The following is a 19303-nucleotide window of genomic DNA, read 5'->3' as shown; positions in this document are numbered from 1 at the left end:
AAATAACAAAATTTTGGGTGAAGGTACTGCATAACTCACAAGGACATAACTTGGGTGAAAGGCGTTTCTGACTGATAATTTCAATTGTAATGAATAAGTTAGGTCTTAAAGAAGTTGTATTACAAATTTCATCACAAATAATAGGTGTAATTGCATATTATTTTCCATAAGGGGTTAGTAAAAACTAAATTTTAATTACTGTCAAGTTTGTAGTTATTATGTTGAGTTTGTATCTTTGATGAATATTGAATTTGTACATTTAGAGAAGTTTAATAACACATGAGGAACAAGTTTTTGATGAATACCATGATGATTTTTTTTTGTTTTGTTTGTTATTCTGAACGTTCTATCCTGTTAAACTTACAGCACTTAGAAGCATGATTCATAGATCATTCCACACACTTTTATTTACTTATTTAATGATTCTAAACTGTAAATTTGTTGTATATTTTACTGTAATTGTTTATTATAGTATTTTGAATAATTGACATAATAAAAATACAATAATTGTAGATAATATTTTATATAAGGAACTGAAAATTCAATCTATTGATAATAATAAAAGAGGTGTTTGATAATCCCATGCAAAAATAAAGAACATAAAAGTTTTTTGGAAACATAATAATAAGGTTTTTATTTTTCAACATAATCTTTTAATTATGTACACTTAATCCATGCTCAAGTTTTTCGTTCATACTCTTATAGTATGATTTATCTACATTTTAAAAATAGGCAGGTTACCTCCAAACAACTGCTAACAACAAAATATGAATGTATCTGAATGAAATTTGTTGCATTTTCCTAGCAGAGCTACAGAAAACTAAAAATGACTTGAACAGTGTACCAATCTCATGCACCAATGACCACAAGCACCATCTCATTGCTTTTCATAGACTCTTTAACTCCCCCAGCACATGATCTCTTTGAAAAAGATTTTAAAAAGAAAGACACTTTAAATTATTGGTTTGTGCCAAAATCATCACAGCCTATATGATATATCAGAAGAAAATATATCTGTGTTAGGTAACATAAGAAAACAAAACATTTGAGAATATGTAGCACAGAGGAATGATGTAATAACATAGTCATTGAGTTACTCATGGTGTTGGGGGTTACTTCTGACTGGTACGGAGGTTAGTATTTATTTTGAGAGGGTGGTTATTATTTAAATTAGTGTGGGGAAAACAGTTTTCCTACCAGATCAGTTATATTTTAACACTAACTGCCCCTTCATTACTTTTCTTTTTCTGTTTACCCTCTGGAACCATCCTAAGGTATTACTTTAGAGGGTGAATGAAATATCCTATGTATGAATGTAAATGTAGTCTTGTACAGTCACAGGTCAACCATTCCTGAGGTATGATTAATTGAAACCCAACCACTAAAGAACACCGGTATTCAAATCCATATAAAACTACCTTTACTATGATTTGAACCTTGATTACTTTCTCCCAGCCACTATTCTGTTGTTTGATTGTAATTAATGACATATCTTATTCTTGCAATCCAGAAATGTAACAAGCTACATGCACACTAAATGATCAAGGGATGCAGCTGTCTACAGGCTCCAAATCAATTAAACTGCTAGATATTTACTTCCAGAATAGACACTCCTATACAACTGAAAATAAATATGGATAAAAACAAAAATAACCAAATAAATAAAAAACTATTTTGAAACAAAGACTCAGAAATAATTAGCTTACATAAAGTAAAATTTTTAGGACTAAGAACAAAACAAATGTTCAGATACACAGAATTGTTCATGCTACAGACAAAAATACCAACATTTTGTAAACAAAATTAGTGTAAATATATAAAGTTCAACATTGGACAAACAGAATATGACATGAAACAATCACTCAGTTAATTTACTGCAAAAGAATACAATTATTTAATAGAGAATTTTCCTTGTTTACAAATACATAAATACAAAAAGAAAATCAAATAATTAAATTTGGTTTTAAGAACCATTTCTATTTTAAAATTTATTCTAACTTAAATCTAAAATTGCTACAATATTTTTTTTTTTTTTTTATCAAAATGAATTAGTTTGTATGAATTTTATTATATACAATAATAGAATCTTTTCTGTTTAGTCTTGTGCACCCTTTTTTCTCTAATTTTAAGATTATTCACATTTGTTAGCTTGACATTAATATTAAATCATATTATTTTAATAAATTATAAATTACATTAATTATGTTAGGCCTCTTATTATTTAGTAAATGCAGGGATGTAAAGAAAACAATTAGTGTGTCGTTTATTGTTATGTGATGTTCCTAATTTTGTTTTTATCTGTACTCATTCGTTTTGATACTATTTTTTTTTCAGATTGATTAATTTACAGATACTTGTATTGTGTAGTGTTATGTTAATTCTAGAATTAGCTTATATGTTGTAAAAATTCTCACTTTGTACTGTCAGTCGTATTCAAATGATAAAGTGTTGATTTTATGTGCAGATAGGTAGGTTTGAAAATGGAGGATTTTTAAGAAAACTAAAAGTAATTATGAAATTAAAAAAAATACTGTAGCAGGTGTTTAACAGAAAAGACTCTATATTGTCTTGTAACTGGTAACGATACCAGTTACATTTCATATGTATATTTCTAAAGATTTATCTTTTCTATATTTTGACAGAGTTCTCTGAATAATCAGTTTATATCAGTAATACATAACGGTTGAATTTATTATTAATCTATATTATTTTCCTTTACCTTATCTTATCATTTCTTGTTTGTATCTTCCTTCTTGAAATCTTCCATTTTGTGAAATTTAGCAAACTTAATGACTCGAGCCGAACGAACAAGCTTTATTTAAATATTTAATTTTATGTTTGTCCGAAAAGCTCAAGGGATAAAGTTAGCTTTCGTAATCTTCATTCTTGTCTTAAATATACATTTCTATTCTATTTTATTATGTTTAATACTTTAAAATATACCTTTTAATTAATAGTTTTATGCCTTTTTTTAGGGAAAATTAATTTAAGTAATTAAAAATATTTTTTTTAGTAATTTATAACTGTAGTTTTTGTATTTCTAAATGTATGTCAGTCAATTACAGAAAAAAATGATTGACTGAAATTTATAAATGTTTATAGAACATATTTTAAAACAAGTTTCCCATCTTGGAATAATTAATCCTGTGGAATACATATCAAGAAATTTAAAGTATTAAAAAAAAATTAAACAATATAAAAAATACATGCTGTTAGAATTACTGGTGTAATTTTGTTATCTAATTTAATAAAACAAAATGTTCCAAAAGTCACTTTACCAAGCCGAATAAAGTTATTAATATTATTTCAACCTAATCAACATATACACAATATCTTTTGTTTTCAGGATTTGTTGAAGCTACTCTTTTAGTTATTTGCTGAATTTTATGAGTAGTAAACATGAATCATAAATTGAAAATAGATAGTATACATTTATCTGACAGTTTTTATGAGAAACAAAAGTGATGAAGAAACATATAATTCTATCTACAACTTAAATATGAGGTTAGTAGAAGAAACATTAATGATTTATCAAGTGTTGAGTGATCACAAACAGATTTAACTGATGAAAATATTAAAAAATTCTAATTAATAATTAAAAAACCCACTTACCAACAATTCTTTTATATATGCATTCAAACGCCTTCGGAATAAAATTCCATTATCAGGAACTAAACATTTTTTTATGTTATAGTCTTTAAAAATAAAATTTCTTTGTCATGTAAATTTGTTTATGTAACGTAATATAATATAACAGTGCTCATCATACTAATAGGTCATCTTAACACCCGTCCTGTTGTGAATGTCTTCACCATTAAGTCAACGTAATTTTAAACTATGATTACCACTGTTATATTATATTACATTACATAAACAAATTTACATGACAAAGAAGTTTCAGTTTAATAATATTATAACAAAAATTTTTTTAGTTCCTGACGATGGAATTTTATTTTGAAAGCATGTGAACACATATATAAAAGAATTGTTGGTAAATGAGTTTTTTAATTATTAATTAGATAATTATACCAACAAACCATGTTTCATAAAATTATTATAAAATTCTGTTTAATCTTTTGTTCAAAATCTATTTGAAAGTCATTTATGATTTTGAGATTTCATACAACAGTAAGGTAAGGTACATATTTTTAAGTTAAAAAGTTATCACCTTTATTTTCTACTGTGCATTATGAAAGATTTGTTTTGAATTTTTATGATGAAATGATTTGTAGTCTAGTATGACATACAGCCCAGTTTTCAAAGTATAAAGTTTCCCAAAAATTCTTCAGTGATTTTAAAAATTAATAAGATGTTTCAATGTAAAAAAGCCTTACTTCCATCCGAATGGATTCGTAAATAACAGAATTGTAGGTTTTGGGAAACAGAAAATCCAAGTCGTACATGAAAGACAACTTCATTCCACAAAATATACAGTTTAGTGTGGAATCACTGCCCAAGGTCATATTTTTTCAAAGATGAAGATGGAAATCCTGTAATTGTTACTGGTGAACGGTATTGAGCTGTGCTCTGAAATTTTCTACAACCTGTATTACAAAATATGACATCTAGTTACAGCAGGATGGGAGCCACATCTCACATAGCCAGGCCAACAGTGGAGTTCTTAACAGAGATATTTGGTGAATGAATCATTTTGAAAGGTTCAGAAATTTCATATCCACCATAGTCGGCTGATGTGATAGCCACCCAACTTTTTTGTGTGGAATTACCTCAAGGGGAGTACTAATATCAATAAACCCTGAATCCGTAAAGAGCTAAAAGAGAACATTTGAGCTGAAATAAGGCTTTTTAATGAAGATCTTAAATGGAGAACACGTGCAAGAATGTGTGAGGCTGAAAATGGCAAGTATTTATGGAATTAATTTTAAAAACAGCATAAATTATACTAATGAATGGCATTTGTAATCCACTTTTGTAAATTAAAATTTGTAAAAAGGTTATTAGCTATTGAAATCCCCTAGGAACTTTTGGGATACCCAGTATATATCTATTCAGATTAGGTTAATTTCAAAATGAAAATTATTGTATTTAATAATCATAACTCTAACTATAGTAGGATATTAAAAGTATCTAGCTTTCATCTACAAAGTTCTAGGGTTGAATCTCACTCATACTTTGTATTTTTCATATATTACAAAATTCACTTACTATCATAGTTAACTATAATTGAGTTAAAGTTCTCACAGTAGCCTTAACGAATAAATAAATAAACAGTTTTTACTGAAGTGACTCGAATTTAAATGAGATTGCACAAAATGAGTTAAATATTCTTTGTTTAAATTTATAGACAGGTATTTGGAGCAGTGGCATTATGAATCTATACTTTTTCCCATGGTACTGAATTGGAGAACCATGTCTCAAATTGTTACAAGAAGAAATAATTTGTACGTTTTACTAAATAGCCCTTGAGGTTACTGATCTAGTTTAAAAACAAGATACTGTTTCTCTGCAACAAAATTTAGTGGCAAAAGAGTTTATACAAATTTTTAAAAATGTGTCAGATGACTGAATAAATGAATCCTTAATGGGCATATGTAGTTTTACAATGTGATTAGTTTTTTCATTGTAAAAAATCATGAAAAAAAGTTTTTGTTCATCTAGCATTTAGGATTTGGAATATTTAAAAACATTATTGTAGTAAAATTTGAAATAAATGCTAAAAAATAACAAAGAACTCTATGAACAGTGCAGTTCTACAAAAAAATGGTATTCCTTAATTTTCAACATTTTAATATAAAAATTAAATTTTACAAATGCATCTACCTTGAAACAATTTACCATTTTTCAATATGAATTACCACATTCTGGAGGGGTGGAAACTCAGTAATTTTAAATGCAAAAGTAGGATTATAACATATAATTTTAAAGGAAATAAAAAGAAAATTTGATATATTTTTAATCATTACTTATAATAAAACAGAATAATCTCTGAATATGGTGGGATAGGGACACAATAAAAATCCCTTTGCTTTGGATTCAAACTAACTTAAGGATGAGTCTGATGAAAATTTAGTGTAGAAGATAACAGCTCTTTTTTATTTAAATTAAAAATTGATTGATTAACTTTACTATTAAATTTAAATAATACAAGAAAAACAGGAATATTGATAAAAAATAAAACTATGCGTGAGAGAGGGTTAGATTTCCTTTATTCCTTTCTATTAGATTATTTGTAGAAAATCACTTGGAAGTTTTTTTATTTAAAAACAATAGAAAAGTTTTGCCATAAAATTATACATTATTAAAAAAACATTTAAATGTTCTTATTATTTTAAACTATTTCTGATTAATATACAAGGAGCTAATAAAGCATGGGATCACATAAATAACTTTTCAACAGTTAACGTAGAAAAATAAAATTTAGTATATGTTTCTACTTTAAAAATAATCTGTTTTACTGATATAAGAAATATATAGATTTGAAAACATAAAAATAAATGGTTCTTTTTAAGTTTGTACTTGAAAAAGACATTTTAAAAATTGATATAAATAAATTGTAAATAATCTGCAAAAAAGTTTTTTTATTCCAATCCTCCCAAGTCCAAAAAATCTATTTCTGTCAGACAGATGTTTAAATCTATATATGTTGGGCTGTATTTGGTTGTATAATTCTGGAACCTGTTGTCTGATTTTCTTCAACCTTGTTAGAGGACAAGTACTACCTTTAGGGTAAAAGAATGTATTAAACTTTTGAAAAAATTGGAAAAAGGGGTACGAGGTGTTTTTGCCAAAATATAATTTCAAATTATTATTATTAGAGCACTTAAAAGATTTGTTACAAAAGTTAAAGTTTTTGTTTTTATCAAGATCACAAATTACCAAAAATCTTTATTTAATATTCACTCCCCCAAAAAACGACGATACGTATATATTTTTTTCTTGCTTCAGAAAAAGAGTATTTTACATCTACATACTCTACTTCGATAAGCCTTCAGATAGCCCGTACCCTTTAGTATTTCTTGGGGAAAAAAAATTAGACAATTTCACCACTTTGTAGAAAATTTACAACTTTATTTATTTAGAATTATGACTGTATTTTTTAAAAGATTTTAAAAAGTTCGTTTTTTAAATTTATTATCACCATCTAAGGATTTTTTCTTGAAAATTAATTTTACCCAAATGCTTCTCTTTGAGTATGAGTACCCCCAAAATGAGAAAAGCGTTTTCAAAATTTCAAAATTTTAATGTTCCAAACATATTTTGTTAAACTATAGTCATTAAAATAATTTAATACCATTAATACACCCCTCTCCTACTGGGAAAGCTCCCACATAAAAAAAATCTTTTTTTTTTTAAATTTGATATTTTAATTTATTTAAAATGAAAGAATTGAAATTTTAAAAATTTTATTGAACTAATTTCTGGCTATGGTTGAAAGTTTTCAAAATTAAAAGCAAAAACAAAACAAAAAATGAATTGCATAACTTGACCGGCGTAGCCAGGAAACAATTAAAAAATGTTAAATGGAAAGGATTGTGTCACATCGTTTTAAAAAGGCAATGAAAAAAAAAATGTTAACATTAAAAACTTCTGGCTACATCAACTTTATCCATTTAATGTTTTTTTCGCAGATAGTTTCAAAAGTGGTTTAATATTTTGTTCAAAAGTATAATGATAAATGAGATAAAATTTAACAAATGCTCTTACCTCAAAAATGATTTATTTTCTTGGCATGAGACTACTACTTGAGAGTATTGTAGGCCACTTTTGAAATTAGCTGTGAAAATATTAAATAGCTGCAATTTTGGTTAGGATTTATCATAGTCCAAATTTTTTGTTTTTTAATGCACTTTAAAATATATTATAATACCTCCCTTTCCATTTAAAATTTTCTCTCATGGGTAGCTTAAGGATGAGGTGACCTCATAAATTGTTTTAAGGTAGGAGAATCTGTTAAATTTCATTTTTCTATATTTAACTGTTGAAAAGTTGTTTTAAGGGGTCTTTTACTTTTTTAATATCATATGTATTTATTTGAATAATAATATAATGGTATAAGGAACTAAAAATGTTTCAAGAATTTACAATTTTTTATACAAATATTATTTGCTAGGTAACGTTTATAGAAGCAGTAAGACAAGTGTTGATTAATATTATGTTACAAATTATACAATACGAAATGCAGGAGCACTTATACATCAATATTCATAGTCACACATGATCTACTTGTTATGATTCGTTAAGTTAAATCAAAGATCACCAGTTTTTTTTTTTTTTTTTACCAGTCGAGGCTGTATATATAATGCATGATTTCATGACAAAAATGGTAGATTAATTTGTTTCTTTATGCTACTTATCACAGTTTTCCTTATGGTTGTTTTGTAATTTATATTACTTGAAATCCAAAAATTAGTATCACATAAGCTTTCTCAATGCTAATATTACGTTAGTCCCTAATGTAAATGGCATAAAGATGTCATGTATATGCTTAAATGTTGACTAGTAGGCTAATTGTGGTGTTGTCATTGAGAAACCTTTCTTGACTTATCAATTTTCCTAGTATGCCTGGCATAAAACGTTTATTTTTCTTGAGAATAGCTATGCAATTTTTTACAGTGACTTGTTTTTCATCTCAGGACCCTAACATTTTTTATATATATTTTTTTTTTCAGGTTAATTTTTCATATTAATAGAACAAAAGATTTAAATTACTAATTCTAATACCAATAATTATGTAAAATTATACTCAAATTACAATTAAGTAATAATCATTTATTGGAAAATTTTTTTATGCACTTGACCAACAGAGTCAAGTGGTCATTTGATATTAAAACATCAAATGACCAATAGATGTTTTAATAATAGAGATGGACCAAAATGAATAAATAAAATAAATTTGTTTCATTCTTTGACCACATTATAAATTTTTTTGTGTGCGATACGAAAAAAAACTACTAGAATTTAATTGAAGATGGAGTAAGAACATGAAAATAGCAGTACCAGTTGCTGAAAATAATTATAGAGACAATGGAAAATGATATTTAATGTAATTCAAATTGTTTAAAATAATTTTCATTGTAGACAATCATGGATAAAATCATAGCAGATTTTATTTAACTAATTATTTTATTTATGATTAAAATGGATAGATTTTCCAACGTATTGTGAGGCTCATTTTTATTTACTTAAAAAAAATTATTCATTCACTGGAACTGTTAAATATTTTAATCAGTTAATCTTTTTCTTTATTATTTCTATAAAAAAAAAAACAAATTTAAAAAATTATTTTTCAACAAAAATACATTGATATACAAGGTGTATATCCTATGAGAATGGAAATTTGTAGCATATGAAAAATTCCATGCCTGACCAGGATTCAAACCCTTGATCTTCATATGAAAGACTAAGATGACCTTGGCCCATAAAATTGAAAATACTTAAACTATTTAGTTCAATTACTTATCCCCTTCTGATGCAACACACTTTTCTTAGTGATGTTTCCATTGTTGGAAGCAAAAATGTTATTTTTAGGAAAAAAGGAAAAACATTATTGTTAATAAACACTTTCTTTTTCTGTTTAGCCTCCAGAATTACCGTAAGGTATTACTTCAGAGGATGTATGAGAATGTTATGTATGAATGTAAATGAAGTGTAGTCTTGTACAGTCTCAGGTCGACCATTCCTGAGATGTGTGGTTAATTGAAACCCAACCTCCAAAGAACACGATTGAGTGTTCAAATCCATATAAAAGTGCCTTGCTGATCTCCGTGGCAAAGTGGTAGCATCTCATCTGGGGATCTTGGGTTCTAATCCTGGTCATGCATGACATTTTTCATATGCTACAAATTTCCCTTCTCATAGGGGAAAATTACCAAAGAAGTCTATGTCTGTTATCTCATAATATTTTTTGCTGATCTTCATGGGGGAGTGGTAGCATCTTGGCCTTTCATCCAGAGATCCCGGTTAGGCATGGGAGTTTTCATACGCTACAAATTTCCATTTGGGCTAATAATCATAGCAGTTGAACTATTAACTCATAAAAAAAAGACAACAAACTGCCTTTACCAAGATTTGAACCATAGAATACTCTTGGCTTCGAAATCAGCTGATTTGCAATGATGAGTTTACTACTAGACCAACCCAATGGGTTTTTAGTGAACACTATAAGTTTTAAGTTTTCTTATCAAATTTCTTTTGATTTCTTCTGTATCTTTAAATTTCTTTCCTTTAAGCAGAATTTTAAGTTTAGGAAAGAACGAGAAACAGCAGAGAGTTGTTATCTAGTAAGTAAGGAGCCGGTTGAAATTGTTCAGTCCTGTTTTTAGGCAAGAATCTTTGGATAAGTTGTGGTGCAGAGCTAAAATTAGATCATTGTCATTATGAATTTTCACAACAGCATGAAAATCATCCTGTCAGTCTTTTTTGATTATTAAGGCATGGTTCATTACGAGTATGCTCCTCAAGGACAAACTATCAGTAAAGATTACTATATAACTTTTCTTTTGATAAGAGATTCTATTCAGTGAAAGAGAACATAGCTTTAGGAAAATGGGGATTGGAAAATTCATCATGACAAAGCTTCAGCTCATTTATGACAACTTATCTAAAGATTTAAAGATTCTTGGCAAAACATGAATTGAACAAAGTTCAGCAGGTTTCTTACTCACCAGACATTGCTCTCTGCAATTTTTGGCTCTTTCATAAGCTTAAAATTCCACTTAAAGAAAGAGATTGAAAGACTGAGAAGAAATAAAAAATGCTTCTAACAATGGAAACATCGTTTCAGTGTGTTAAATCAGACGGGTCAAGTCATTGAACTTAAATAGGTTAAACATTTTTGTTTTTATGAGACAAAGTCAGGTACTTTTTGATCACCCCTCCTATGCTTCCAGAAGATTTTTTTTTAAATCTGTTCCGTCAGCAGTATTATAACACTTAACACCTAAATACCATGAATAACTAATAAATATGATTCTATTATTGAAGGAGCCATGCAGTAGCTCTGTAAAGATCTAGAAATAAATTTCCGTATAATTAGAATTTTTTTTAATAAACTGGAACTAATCAACAAATTTTAGAGTTCCATTTTAAAGTAATCTTTTTGAAAGAATTTCACTTGAAAGTTGCATCCATTAGACAGAAAACAAAACTGTTGAATTGGTCAAAATGCAGTCCTCCCAATAGATGACACCAAAAGTTACTTTTGTTTTAATTTTTACATGTACTAATGTTCTCAGTATTGGCATATTAGGACCAGACCTTTCCACAAAGAGAACAAAAAAATAGGAAAACGGTAACAAGATTATGAAAAAGGAATGAGTTGTGAGAATGAATAATATAACTCCAATGGAATTCCATTATGAAGCAATTAATTGTCCCAGAAGGATGATGGATGTAATTCTTGGATAAAGCTGGAAACTTTAAAAGCCTAAAATTAAAAAGCCAATTGAAAACAACTAAAATATCTCTAAATGTGGAACTATCCCACTGAACTTTAAATTGGTTAGTTAGACTCAGAATAATACATTAACTAAGTTAAAAATAGGTCACAGCTCAAAGTGAAAGACATTTATTTATTATTTGTTAACTATTTTAATTAAATTATTTACTACGTTTTTGTTCATGATAGTCTGTGAAGAAAATTACTTTAAACTGAATCAAATTTATGAAATGTAAAGGTTTCAAAATTCATGAGATTCGTTTTTTTTTTTTTTTTTTACTGTATTCAGTCATTAATGGGATCTTCTCAACAGCAGCTGGTGTTATTTGTTGGTTGTTTTTTTTTTTTTTTTTAATTAAGCAAGACACATGTTTAGAACATAAAAGTATCTTTGATTTTAATTGTATTTTTGTAGTTAGTGTAATTTTTCTTTATTACTTCATAGATATTATGTGTATTCAGGTGTAGTCCTATTTTGTTTACATGTAAAATATCATCATGATTTTTAGTAGATAATCTGATTTGAAAATTGAGTTGCATATTTTATATGTAATGCTTTGTTTTCTTTTGTTGTTCTGAAGTTTACAATGCATTGAGAGTTTTTTTTTAATGTTCGAGATATTTTACTTTCCCGCCTAGCACTATAGCTTTAGAAGGGAAAATATTGTAAATGGTCCAATTTGGGCAAATGCACTTTTAACTGAATCTTTACATATTGACATCTAAGGAACCCAAAAATCACAAAAATTGGATGGAAATGTTTGCATGTACATATGTGTGTGTTCAGTGTTTCATACCTTATATCACCAGAACTAGTCAACCGATTTTGACCAAACTTGATCAGATTATTTCTATATATGGGGCATTGATGCCATTAAATTCTGAACTTAAAAGGTCAAAGGGATGAAGCTGTAGAGCAAGGTCATCCTTACTATCTCAAGATTTCACCTAATTAAGGTCTTATGTTTCTTAGGCACATTTGTTAACAATTAAAAAATAATATTTTCATAAAAGAATTTTTTCAAAATTACACTCCTACCCCAAAAAATGCTCTAAAATAAATTAGTGGCTAAATCAATGTAGTGCATCATTAGTACCCGCTTTCACCACAAAGGAGCACTAGTGTAGAACTGACATGCAGCTGCTGTAGTTGTCTGCTATGTTAAAATGTCACAGGTGAGCTGTAGTATTAAATAAATTAAAAAGTGTAAAAGTATTTAAAAGTGTAAAAAAGTATTTTATTTTCTAGCTGAGAGTAAAAAAGGATTTAGAAGAAACAATGAACGGCATGGATGAAGTCCTATGCAAGAAATACTAAAACAAGAACAAAATGAAAGTAATGAAATATAGTAGAAATAACGAAGATGGACCACTGAATGTGAAAATAGGAAGGGAAAAGATTATGGAGGTAGAAGAATTTTGTTATTTGGGAAGTAGAATTACTAAAGATGGATGAAGCACGAGCGATATAAAATCCTGAATAGCACAGGCAAAACAAGCTTTCGTTCAGAAATATAATTTGTTTACATCAAAAATTAATTTAAATGTCAGGAAAAGATTTTTGAAAGTATATGTTTGGAGCATCGCTTTATATGGATCAGAGTACCTGAGAAGAAAAGATTAGAAGCTTTTGAAATGTGGTTCTATAGGAGAATGTTAAAAATCTGGTGGGTGGATAAAGTGACAAATGAAGAGGTATTGCGGCAAACCGATGAAGAAAGAAGCATTTGGAAAAATATAGTTAAAAGAAGAGACAGACTTATAGGCCACATATTAAGGCATCCTGGAATAGTCGCTTTAATATTAGAGGCTCAGATAGAAGGAAAAAATTGTGCAGGCAGGCAATGTTTGGAATATGTAAAACATATTGTTAGGGAGTAGGATGTAGAGGGTATAGCGAAATGAAATGACTAGCACTAGATAGGGAATCTTGGAGAGCTGCAGAAACCAGTCAAATGACTGAAGACAAAAAAAAATTTTCATGCAAATACTCCAGCGTGAATGAAATACGGTATCCATGCGCGCTTTAGTTAGAATCATTGAATTAAATAAACAAAAAATGTTATATATTTGAATAAAATTATAAATATTTTTAATTTAGTTGTATGTGTATGCTGGTGCATCAAAAAAAGCCGCATATGGGAAAGTCCTACAACTGTGTTGTCAGCTTTTTTCCTAAGTGTGTGTTTAAATTTTGTATTCAAGCGTGTCATTGTAACTGCGCTAGGTATTTTGTAATGTTGAATTTCTTTTATACAGTCTTCAGATGATATGAATGTGTTAAGTATTCTGTAGATCTTGTTTCTAAGAGCTAAAACCAGATAATTTTTATAATAGCGGATGATTGGAGATATTTAAATTAAAGTGTTTGCCATTGTTAGTTTTCTGTATATTTAAAAAATATGTTTCTGTTATTTACTTTTTATGATATTGAGCTAAAGAAAATTTATTAGTGTATTTTATTATTGTTCAGCTGTAAAGTTTATTGTGCTGTGTGTTTTATTTATATTTGTTAATTATTATTTGCATTGTCTTGTGTTGCCTTTTTATATGATAAGATATACAAATTTACAACAGTGATATATTAAATGAATGAATTCAACAACGATTATGACCTTATTTTTTTTAATACATATCTGCATAACTCAAAAAAACAAACCAGTAATAACATCAGCTGATTATAGTTCGATCCACCAATTTTTAATGAAGACTGCAGCAGCAAAGTGTTTTGTCATGAGTATTAAAGAAAATACTACATTTAATAAATTTTCTTGGTTTATTGTTTAAAAACCTGATTATTTTCATTTTTACCTGGGGGGGGGGAAGAGATACACACACACACACATATATATATTTTAGTAATATGTATTTCTTTTACTATAAATTATTAATTTTATTGTGGGGGGTTCTTATTTTGAAAGTGAACACAAATCCTTAATTACTGTTATAATAATAAAAAATAAGTTTTACTTATTTTCACTGTTGTGGAGGCCAAAATAAGGAAATATCCTGTAAAATTTGATCGAATAGGTCCTTGTCGAGTCTAACATATATTTTGATGTATTATACTCCTTGCAACTCTATCTTTTTGCTGCTGCCCATAAACACTCCATTGTGTTTGTATATGCCCTGGTAATTGGATCTTGAAAGTTAACTAACTGATAAACAGTGTGATGTGTAAAATTGTAACCTTCTAGATTAGCTATAATATTTAAACTCCAGTAACAATCAGGAATTATGTTTGTCCCAGGTCTAATACACCTCTATAAGAAGCAACTTGTCTTTCATTCGATCAGAGACTGCATATATGAAACAATCCTTTGTTTCTCTGCAAAATTGGATATTTATGGGTTTTTTGGGTGTTTGTGCAAATTCCCATGATCACCCATTGCTGAGGGTAAACTGCCCCAACACTGTAATGTTGCCTTGAAAAAAGAGATTCATCTATTTTCATGTTCAGTCCATTACCACTTTTATTACTGGGTGATGGAATAACATATCCGTCCATACATTCCTTACAAAATTTTTCCAGTTGGTTACAGCAGCACTATTCATATCAAATTCTTAAATGTAAAAATTAAAACTAGTATATTCTCTGCTGCAAGTTACAGGAAATAAACTACTTCCAATTTCAGTTTGCTGAATTGCAGTCGCATATTGCTCCTTCATTGCTGAGATTAAGAAGAATCTCACAAGGAATTATAATTGTAAATTAAGTAGAATATTATGTAAACAAGGACATTTTCAAAAATTATTGTTAAGTAAGTTATAATATATCTTTTTGTAATAATTAATTTTTTTTCATGAATTAATTCATCGAAGAAGCTTGTACATGGAAATATGGAAATGGAATTTTGTAGTATATGAAAAATGCCAACCTGGCTTTAATCCAGTGATCCCAAGTTTAAAGACCCCTTCGAATTAAAAGCCGAGATTTTGCCACAGAGATCAGCTAATTTTGGTTCTAAATATTTTTCTACATTGATATGTTTCAGTTTAAAATTATAATACACTATTTTTTGTCATGTTTCAATATGTTTTTTTTTTTTTAGTCAAATTTATTAAACTCTTATCATATTCAGTACCTATGTGCCTTACTTAGATTTTTTCAGAATTAATTTTTTTTATTAATTTCTCTTTGTTTATGGGAAATTTAACTAAAACAAATTGTGTTTTGCAACATCAATTTTTGTCTTGCAGTAGTTTTCTCAAAAATTACCGGAGATACAGTTTTGAGACCTGTTTTATTCAATTTTTCAGGTCAAAAACCATAAAATATTAGGGTCATATGAAGTTGTTAATATACAAACAAAAGATAACTAGAAAAGAAGAATTAAAAAGAATTTTGTATGCAGTTGAAATTATTCAGAATACTCCTGATACTTTAAAAGGAGCCATTTTTGGAATTTTAAATTGAAAGGAATATTTTGGTAATAACAGTAGACGAGGACATTTTTCATAATTACTGTAATACAGTGTGTTCAAAAAGTGGCCTCCGTTATATGATTCATATAATTGAATACAAGATTTCATGCTCTTAAACACATGTAACATTAGTTGAGGAATTGCAGTGGCACATCATTCAATTTCGCTCTGCAATTCAGCAACGGTGTGAGGATGAGTTTTGAAAGAAGCCTCCTACTAGTAAAAGTCAGGAGGAGATAAATCAGGTGATCGAGGGGACCTCAACCCCTTCAAAATCACTTGTCCATGAAAGCACTGATCCAAGAAAGTAATAGTGTTGTTGGCAGTATAAACCATGGCATTGTTCTGCTGAAACCACATATACTCTAGCCAATCTGAAGGCACAGTGACTACAAATTGGTGCACTTACTGTTACATGAAAAAATGTTGTGAAGATTCACTAAGTGACATTGCAAACCAAATACCTACTTTTTGTCTATGGAGAGAAGATTTGTGCATCAAATGAGAAATTAATGCATCAAATGCATTAATTCTGTACATTCACATATTCATCAAAGTGAAACCATGCCTCATCAGACCAAAACCACTTATCGAGTTTTTCTCCATCAGATGACATAAACCACTGACAGAAATCTACACATTTTCCAGTGTCTGCAGGTGAACAACTGAAATTTTGTACAGATGCATCTTTAAACACTTGCACAATGCCGTGTGCACGCTACCAATGGAGAGACCAGACTGACTAGATAGATGTTGCAGAGTTCTTGGGACTAACAGAATATGCAGCATGCACATTGATCAACTTTTCTAGTTTTATCACATTCAGTCGACCACTTTTCGTTGCATCTGCACAATTCCTGTCTCTTGGAACTTGTTGTACAGCCGTTTGATGGAGTACTTGTTTGGCTCATCTACACTGTACTTTTCTGTGAAGGCATTCTGGGTCTGGACATAATTGGCACATTTAATGTATTGGGATACAATAAATATTCTCTGTTGTTTTGTGTAACCCATTTTTCCTCAATTAAACTTGCAACAAAAGAAAGAAACATTCTTCCATAAGGTTGCATCACTTTTTGAACTGAACACGTAGTAAGTTTGTAATACATTTTTATTTATTTTTTAATAATTGACCTTATTTCTTCAATATTTAACTGTGAAAATTTTTCTTACTGGTTTCATCTACTTTGTTTTTAATAAAAGTCAAATTTCTTTTAAAACTTCATCATGTTACAATACATGTTTTTTAATCTCTTCATCATGTTACATACATAGATTTTCTCAAAAGTAATTTTTTTAAAAATTCTGTTGAAATATTATTTATTTATACTCATAGAAATTTAATGAATGGATCTTAAAAAATTCATTTTGTGATGCCATTTTTTTTTTATTGTATTTCATGGTAGTTTTCTCAAAATTTGCCTGAGAGACAGTTCTGAAACCTGTTTTTTAGTCAAATATTCAGATCAAAACCCATCAAATTTACCCCTTAATATAAATTTCAGTACGGCTTCATTTTACTGTTGGAGCTGAAATTTTTAACAAGATTTTTACAAGTTACAACTTGAAAACTGTTTCTTTACCTATTTTATATGAAAGTTTTTCTTTATTTTCACTTGTCTTATAGGTCTTGAAATTCTTTACATATCTTATGGAGTCACCTGTGTATACAGTACAGATGTATGATGTGTAATTTACCCAAATAAATTATCCATTTGCATAACACATGTTAAGTAGCTAAATAATATAAATTATAATTAAAAAAATAGTGTTAAAAAGTCACATTTAATTAATTTTTTTTAATTTTTAAAATTTGAAGAAAATGTCTTTAAATTTTTTAAAATATTTTTCAAATGTATCTTTAAATTAAAAAAAAAAAATCATTTTCTATTCCTAAAGTTTTGTTCTTTCTTGATATATATCTTCCATTTCGTTGAAATTTAGCAAACTTAATGACTCGAGCCGAACGAACAATCTTTTTAGATATTTAATTTTATGTTTGTCCGAAAAGCTCAAGAGATAAAGTTAGCTTTATTATTCTTCATGTTTCTTTCTTCTAATTTTACTTATAAATTTTATTTATACAATACATTATTTGAATTATAATAAGTTTAACAATTAAAAGTATGAAATAAATTTTTTTTCTCTTTAATAAGAAAAATCTTTATATTATAAAACTTTTCATCAGTATATTGATTTAATTTATACATTTTTTTTTTAGTTTAACTGAATCTATTTCAACATTTTTATTAAAAAAGAAAATTTTGTGATAATGACAAATAATTGTTAGGAAAGCCAGTAAGAGATGAAGTATTGATATATAGAATTCCCAAAAGTTGATTATGTTAGTACTTTTAATCGATTGTTTTATCCTAGACTGAAGAAAAGCAGGTTATTATTAACCAATTACAAAAAAAAAATTAGTTATTGATTATTATAAAATTTAGTCTATTAATTCTGTTGTTGTTGTTTTATCATCTACCTCATCCATTTAATATTTATTTTACAGTGGTTTATGTTGAAAAACAAGGACAAGTCTTCAAATATATGAAAATCATTTATGCATGGGGTAGGTAAAAATATTATTTTATTAAATATTGTTGTTAATGTCTTTGTATATACGTGTGCAAACGTGCTAGTATTTAATAAAATTAATGCAGACTAATTTGTATATTTCTGGCCTGCTGTATTTGGTATATTTTTCGTTTCTATTCTATATTTCTATTGTGTATTTTGTTTGTTGTTTCAAAAATTGTAATTTTTTTCTGTCTCTAAGTATGTTTGTGATTTTTTCGATATATTTTATGTTGCATATTACCTATAAATATTAATGATTGTATTGATAGATACTGACTCACATTTATAGACAACATGATATAAAAAATAAAAAACAAAATAAAGTACCTACTGATGAAAATATGTTATACTCTCTTCTCTCTTTCGTTTCCTGTTTAGCCTCCGGTAACTACCGTTCAGATAATACTGCAGAGGATGAATGAGGATGATATGTATGAATGTAAATGAAGTGTAGTCTTGTACAGTCTCGGTTCGACCATTCCTGAGATATGTGGTTAATTGAAATCCAACCGCCAAAGAACATCGGTATCCACGATCTAGTATTCAAATCCGAGTAAAAATAACTGTTAGTACAATATGTTATACTAACATTTAACAACCTATATTTATACAATATTTCTGACAGTTTATGAAAAGTTTATTATCTTGTTGCTTTCAATATAACAAACAGAATTATAAGGTAAATTATCAAATCATAGATAAATACAACTCATGAATATTTGAATTAAATTGAAATAATTACACTACTATATTGGATAGATGGACGAACGTTTTTACCTCTCTCTCTCTCTCTCTCTCTATATATATATATATATTACTTTCCCATCTAGGTAGTGCTATAGCTCTAGAAGGGAAAGGAGAAGGTATTATAATCAGTCCAATTTGGGCATATGCAATTTTCAC

At 28.1% G+C, this 19303-nt stretch overlaps 1 protein-coding gene across 2 annotated transcripts in view; it reads left to right on the top strand.

Moving 5' to 3' along the window:
- Positions 1–18448, top strand: part of LOC142333582 (metabotropic glutamate receptor-like) — an 876009-nt gene extending 857561 nt beyond the window's left edge. The window contains exons 15-16 of one of the 2 annotated variants that reach the window (XR_012758640.1): positions 3347–3504; positions 18333–18448. The gene's annotated coding sequence lies outside the window, so the exon portion shown is untranslated. The remainder of the gene's footprint in view (positions 1–3346; positions 3505–18332) is intronic. The other variant, XM_075380890.1, reaches the window with a different exon arrangement.
- The last annotated feature ends 855 nt before the right edge of the window (positions 18449–19303 follow it).

This window comes from Lycorma delicatula, chromosome 13 (genome assembly GCF_047948215.1).
Source record: "Lycorma delicatula isolate Av1 chromosome 13, ASM4794821v1, whole genome shotgun sequence".
Classification (NCBI taxonomy): Eukaryota; Metazoa; Arthropoda; class Insecta; order Hemiptera; family Fulgoridae; genus Lycorma; species Lycorma delicatula.
The sequence above is the reverse complement of the archived record's forward strand: the minus strand, read 5'-3'. Positions and strand labels throughout refer to the sequence as shown.